Source organism: Aegilops tauschii, chromosome 5, assembly GCF_002575655.3.
Source record: "Aegilops tauschii subsp. strangulata cultivar AL8/78 chromosome 5, Aet v6.0, whole genome shotgun sequence".
In the NCBI taxonomy this organism is placed as follows: domain Eukaryota; kingdom Viridiplantae; phylum Streptophyta; class Magnoliopsida; order Poales; family Poaceae; genus Aegilops; species Aegilops tauschii.
Window position 1 is genome coordinate 203,534,813 of NC_053039.3, and position 7,699 is coordinate 203,542,511.

A 7,699-nucleotide genomic window follows, 5' to 3' on the forward strand; every position below is an offset into this window, starting at 1 on the left:
CCCCAAGGAACGCAAGTCCAAGCTACTACCCCGAGCGGATGGACCCTTCAAGGTGCTTGCACGCTACAACAACAACGCATACAAGATCGACATCCCACGCGACAAGTTCTCCGTGAGCGACATCTTCAACATCAAAGATCTATCCCCGTACCATGGTGATGAGGATTTCGATCCGAGGTCGGATCTTTCCCAAGGGAGGGGAGATGATGCGGAGCATCCTACGGTCATCCCCATGGACCTACCATCGTCTCATCAAGAGCCAAGAGGACCTATGACACGAGCACGAGCTAGAGCTCTCGAGAACGAGGTGACTTCCTTCCTTAGTGATATCACATATGATCCACTCGAGACATGGCTACTACCTAAGTCCGATATGCTATGCATGATCAGGTGTCAAGAGGACCCTCATGAAGATGCACGTGAAGACGGACAAGCCACCAAGTCCATGGATGAAGAGAACCAATGGAAGAAGGCAAGTCCACCTTCCAGGCCCCGGACATCCGGCCCCTGAAGATGTCAACAACAGCAGTAGCCCAGCCATCGAAATGCTACAGGGCCCGGACATCCGGACACAGCCCCGGACATCCGGCTCCTCCCGAAGCCCCGGAAATCCGGCCCCTCGCCCGGACATCCGGCGCCACGCGACAGAAACTACAGTAGCTGAACCCTCCAGCCCGGACATCCGGCCCCTCGAGAAGGCCCGGACATCCGGCCCCCTCTGTCTGCGCACAGTAAAGGGCCGAAGCCCGTGTACCCCTTCGACCCTCTAGACTATATATACTCCTTCTCCCCCATCTTTCTAGGGTTAGCATTGGTTTAGCTCATATGTGAGATAGAGCATTGCTCATCCATACGGATCTCCTCCTCGAGAGAGACTGCGACCCCTCTTCGGAGACGATCCACGTTGGATTCAAGACCCCCTCTTGGATGGCCCCCATCAAGACCTCCTCACGGAGAAGAATCGGTTACCCTTTGTATCGTCCTTTGTTGATCGTGGATCGTGTATCTCCCTCTGTATTCTTGGATCTAGCACATGTGTGATTGTTCTTGTTGGTTTGAGTGAGTCTCTCGTGTCTTCCCCTCGTGTTTCCCCTCGTGTTCTTCGTGTTCTTAGTTGGGATCCGCTCCTTTCGTGAAAGATCGGCCATCTAGGGTTCCGCCCTACATCAAGCTTAAGGCGGCCCGCCTGCCCCTGGCGAGGGGCTGGTGGCCGGAGCTTTCCCCGCCACCCTTCGGGCCTCACCGGAGGCGCTGGATGGCGTGGCCTCACTACTTGAAGACGAAGCCAGGGCTGGGATTACCCAGCCACCAGCGATGACCAATGAAGGGCCCCTCGGCACGTCTTCTGCACCCCAAGCCGGACCGTGAAGGCAGGACGATAGGAACGCAGGATCAATTCCCCCCGTCAGCGCATCCACCTCCCGGACAGGCCTCGTGCCTCGGGCGGTGGTCCTGCATGGGGAGCCCAAGACAAGGGGCGAGTCAAGGACTGGTGGATGCCGCTCCTCGGGAGATATTGCGCTGTGGCCGAAGGGATCCTGTAGAGCCATTGTCAAGAAAGGACGCAACACGCAGGAAACCGCGAAGATAAGGTACTTACTCGTCTATGGCTATGTACTTCCTCTGCTCCAGTGGCCGGTAGGCGTCACCACTGCAATTTGGAGGCCCTTTCCTCTTGCGGAGTTCCTCGAGGTTCTGGCGAAGCTGGCTGAAGCCCGGGGCATGACCGTCAGTGCTTGGGACATTTGGCGGGGCCCCTGGGGTGGCAACCTCGTGAGCGTCGGACTGCGTCGGCTCCCCAGCCTCTACCTCAGGCCTGCTCGCCCAAGCTTCAGGGGCGGCGACCTCGGGAGCCTCGGACCGCGCCAACTCTTTGGCTGCCCCCTCAGGATAGCTCATGCGAGCCTCGGGGGCTCCATCTCAGGAGCGCCGGGCTGTGTTGTCTCGTCAGCAGCCGCCCCGGCGGACCTGGCGGCGCTCGCCCCCCTGCATCCGCCTCTAGGTCGTGGGCCACGGGGACGGTAGGCTGAGGAACCACGAGGACGGGGTTCTCGTGAGGCCCTTCAAGTCCGACCGGGCATAGCCCCCACTCATCAAAGAGGGGCATCTGCCTCACAAACTCCTGCTTGTTCGAGCAATAGTACAGGAGGCAGCACTCCTCCGGAAGCGTGGCTGGCGCCGGGTCGCCCGTCAAGAGCTCGAGCACCATGCGTAGCGTCTCGGGAGGAAGCGCAGGCACATGGAGCCTCATGGGGTCCCTGTTGCCTGATGACCCACAAGTATAGAGGATCAATCGTAGTCCTTTCGATAAGTAAGAGTGTCGAACCCAACAAGGAGCAGAAGGAAATGATAAGCGGTTTTCAGCAAGGTATTCTCTGCAAGCACTGAAATTATAGGTAACAGATAGTTTTGTGATAGGATAATTTGTAACGAGCAACAAGTAACAAAAGTAAATAAAGTGCAGCAAGGTGGCCCAATCCTTTTTGTAGCAAAGGACAAGCCTGGACAAACTCTTATATAGAGAAAAGCGCTCCCGAGGACACATGGGAATTATCGTCAAGCTAGTTTTCATCACGTTCATATGATTCGCGTTCGGTACTTTGATAATTTGATATGTGGGTCGACCAGTGCTTGGGTGCTGTCCTTACTTGAACAAGCATCCCACTTATGATTAACCTCTATTGCAAGCATCCGCAACTACAACAAAAGTATTAAGGTAAACCTAACCATAGCATGAAACATATGGATCCAAATCAGCCCCTTACGAAGCAACGCATAAACTAGGGTTTAAGCTTCTGTCACTCTAGCAACCCATCATCTACTTATTACTTCCCAATGCCTTCCTCTAGGCCCAAATAATGGTGAACTTTCATGTAGTCGACATTCACATAACACCAGTAGAGGAGAGACAACATACATCTCATCAAAATATCGAACAAATACCAAATTCACATGACTACTAATAGCAAGACTTCTCCCATGTCCTCAGGAAAAAACGTAACTACTCACAAAGCATATTCATGTTCATAATCAGAGGAGTATTAATATGCATATAGGATCTGAACATTGATCTTCCACCAAATAAACCAACTAGTATCAACTACAAGGAGTAATCAACACTACTAGCAACCTACAGGTACCAATCCCAGACTTAGAGACAAGAATTGGATACAAGAGATGAACTAGGGTTTGAGAGGAGATGGTGCTGGTGAAGATGTTGATGGAGATTGGCCCCCTCCCGATGAGAGGAGCGTTGGTGATGACGATGGCGATGATTTCCCCCTCCCGGAGGGAAGTGTCCCCGGCAGAACAGCTCTGCCGGAGCCCTAGATTGGTTCCGCCTCGTGGCGGCGGAGTCTCGTCCCGAAAGCTTGCTTATGATTTTTCTTCGGACGAAAGACTTCATATAGCAGAAGATGGGCACCGGAGGGCCAACAGGGGGCCCACGAGGCAGGGGGCGCGCCCAGGGGGGTAGGGCGTGCCCCCCACCCTCGTGGACAGGGTGTGGGCCCCCTCTGGTATTTCTTTCGCTCAGTATTTTTTATTATTTCCAAAAATAACTTTCATGGAGTTTCAGGACTTTTGGAGTTGTGTAGAATAGGTCTCTAATATTTGCTCCTTTTCCAGCCCAGAATTCCAGCTGCCGGCATTCTCCCTCCTTATGTAAACCTTGTAAAATAAGAGAGAATAGGCATAAGTATTGTGACGTAATGTGTAATAACAGCCCATAATGCAATAAATATCGATATAAGAGCATGATGCAAAATGGACGTATCAACTCCCCCAAGCTTAGACCTCGCTTGTCCTCAAGCGAAAGTCGATAACGATAAATATGTCCACATGTTTCGAGGTAGAGGTGTCAATAAAATAAAATACGAACATGAGGGCATCATGATCATTCTCATAATAGCAACATATATGGATATTGTCATATGATTCCTTATGCTCAAGTAATAATCTATTCACAATGCAAAGTATGAATCAGAAACTTTATTGAGAACTAAGAAACTATAATCTCAGTCATTGAGGCAATTGCAATTTATCATAACATCAGAAAGAGTCTATGTCAGAGCTTTTTAGCAAGTCCACATACTCAACTATCATTTAGTCTTTCATAATTGCTAACACTCACGCAATACTTGTGGTTACGGAGTTTTAACCGGACACAGAGAAAGATAGGGGCTTATAGTTTCGCCTCCCAACCTTTTACCTCAAGGGTAATGTCAACAATAATAGTTCATGCTAACTTACATCCAATTAGATATATCTATCAGGATCTTTCCAACACCCTGTGCTTGCCAAAGGATAAAATGTAAAAGGAAAGGTGAAGATCACCATGACTCTTGCATAAGATAAAAGATAATAATAAAAGATGGGCCCTTCGCAGAGGGAAGTAGAGGTTGCCATGCGCTTTCAAGGTTGGATGCAGAAAATCTTAATGCGAAAGAATATCACTTTATATTGCCACTTGTGATATGGACCTTTATTATGCAGTCCTTCGCTTTTATTTCTTCCACATCACAAGATCGTATAAAGCTTATTTCCTCCACACCAATCAATCATACATATTTAGAGAACAATTTTTATTGCTTATACCAATGACAACTTACTTGAAGGATCTTACTCAATCCATAGGTAGGTATGGTGGACTCTTATGGCAAAACTGGGTTTAAGGGTATTTGGAAGCACAAGTAGTATCTCTACTTGGTGCAAAGAATTTGGCTAGCATGAGGGGGAAAGGCAAGCTCAACATGTTGGATGATCCATGACAATATACTTTATCTCAGATATAAAAAAACATAACCCATTATGTTGTCTTCCTTGTCCAACATCAACTCTTTAGCATGTCATATTTTAATGAGTGCTCCCAATCATAAAAGATGTCCAAGATAGTATATTTATATGTGAAACCTCTCTTTCTTTATTACTTCCTATTAATTGCAACAATGACCAAAGCTATGTTTGTCAACTCTCAACAATTTTTAATCATCGTACTCTTTCTATGTGAAGTCATTACTCTCAATAAGATCAATATGATCTCTTTGTTTCCTTTTATTCTTTTCTCTTTTCTTTTATTCACTCAAGATCATAGCAAGATAATCAAGCCCTTGACTCAACACTAATCTTTATTATATATAGCTCACGGACTCGATTACATAGAGGGATCATAAAGCAAAACTCAAAAATAGATCATACCAAAACTTTATTTTACTAGATCAAGATACTACTAATAGGATCAAACTAAGAAAAACGGTAAAGATAGGAGTGTGATGGTGATACGATACCGGGGCATCTCCCCCAAGCTTGGCAGTTGCCAAGGGGAGTGCCCATACCCATGTGATTATATCTCCTTTGCTGGTGAAGGGATTGTTGATGATGTAGGCTTGTCGTCCATCTTCCAAGGCATAGGCTCACCATCATAGAAGGATGATCGAGTCTCCGGGATCCTTAAATCTGCAGCCAAACTCATCCTTTTGAATCTATATTCATACTCACAGTTTTGGTTTTGCAGGTCATAGATTTGGGCTTGGAGGTGCTCGATTTTCTCGTGGAGCTTGAAGATGGCCTCCCCAATGTCCTTGGCATCCAGCTTGTGGTTGTTGGTGAACTCCGTGATCATTATGTGATTGGAGTCAAGTCCACGCTCCACCATCTCCTGGCACTGGAAAACTTGTTGCTCCATTGCTTCAAGCCTTGTCTCCACACTTCCGGTCCTCCGTGGTCCCTCAACATCGCGTATGTGGAGCAACCCATCACGCATCTCAATGGTTTGAGGGTGTTGCAGCACCTCCGCGAGGTAGGGGTTGATGACATTCTCGAAGAACTTGTCCTTGGGGGCGCTTGGAGACGTCATGATGATCTAGATCTGTCAGAGAAACAGCTCGAAACAAGAATAGAGGATAATTGCGTGATACGGTGGTCAAAACCTTCGGGAGAATATATAATGAATTTTTACCGACCAAAATACGTAACGTGCAAGAAAACGGAGTCCGGAGAGCACACGAGGTGTCCACGAGGCAGGGGGCGCGCCCTCCACCCTCGTGGAGGCCTCGTGTCCTTCCCAGACTGCTTCTTATTTTTCTAAATATTCCAAAACGAAGAAAAATTGCCATTAGAACTGTTTTGGAGTCAGTTTACTTACCGTACCACATACCTATTCCTTTTCGGAGTCTGAAACATTCCGGAAAGTATCCCTTATGTATTCCTCCGGGGTTACGGTTTCAATAACATTGGTTTCAACATTTATAGGATTACCTGAGATATAATGTTTAATTCTTTGACCGTTCACCACCTTCGGATTGGTGCCTTCGAAGTTGTTGATTTTTATGGCACCGGAACGATAGACCTCCTCGATAACGTAAGGGCCTTCCCATTTAGAGAGAAGTTTTCCTGCAAAAAAACTTAAACGAGAGTTGTATAGAAATACATAGTCACCTACATTAAACTCACGCTTTTGTATTCTTTTGTCATGCCATCTTTTAACCTTTTCTTTAAACAATTTGGCATTCTCATAAGCCTGGGTTCTCCATTCATCAAGTGAGCTAATGTCAAATAACCTCTTCTCACCGGCAAGTTTGAAATCATAATTGAGCTCTTTAATAGCCCAATAAGCCTTATGTTCTAGTTCGAGAGGTAAGTGACATGCTTTTCCATAAACCATTTTATACGGAGACATACCCATAGGATTTTTATATGCAGTTCTATAGGCCCATAATGCATCATCAAGTTTCTTGGACCAATTCTTTCTAGATCTATTAACAGTTTTTTGCAAAATTAATTTGAGCTCTCTGTTGCTCAATTCTACTTGACCACTAGACTGCGGGTGATAAGGAGATGCAATTCTATGATTAACATCATACTTAGCAAGCATTTTACGGAAAGCACCATGAATAAAATGTGAACCACCATCAGTCATTAAATACATAGGGACTCCAAACCTCGGAAAAATAACTTCTTTAAGCATTTTAATAGAAGTGTTATGATCAGCACTACTAGTTGGAATAGCTTCTACCCACTTAGTAACGTAATCAACAGCAACTAAAATATGTGTGTATCCATTAGAGTCAGGAAAAGGTCCCATATAATCAAAGCCCCAAAGATCAAATGGTTCAATAACAAGTGAATAATTCATAGGCATTTCTTGACGTCTACTAATATTACCAATTCTTTGACATTCATCACAAGATAAAACAAACTTACGGGCATCCTTGAAGAGAGTAGGCCAATAAAAACCGGATTGCAATACCTTATGTGCAGTTCTATCTCCAGCGTGGTGTCCTCCATAAGCCTCAGAATGACACTTGCGTAGGATCTGTTCCTGTTCATGCTCAGGTACACAACGTCTAATAACACCATCTACTCCTTATTTATAAAGATGTGGGTCATCCCAAAAGTAATGTCTCAAATCATAGAAAAACTTTTTCTTTTGCTGGTATGTGAAACTAGGTGGTATAAATTTAGCAACAATGTAATTAGCATAATCAGCATACCATGGAGCAGTACGAGAAGCATTTATGACATTTAATTGCTCATCAGGAAAGCTATCATCAATAGGTAGTGGGTCATCAAGAACATTTTCTAACCTAGACAAGTTATCTGCAACGGGGTTCTCAGCTCCCTTTCTATCAATAATATGCAAATCAAATTCTTGTAGCAAGAGAACCCATCTAATAAGTCTAGGTTTAGCATCTTTCTTTTC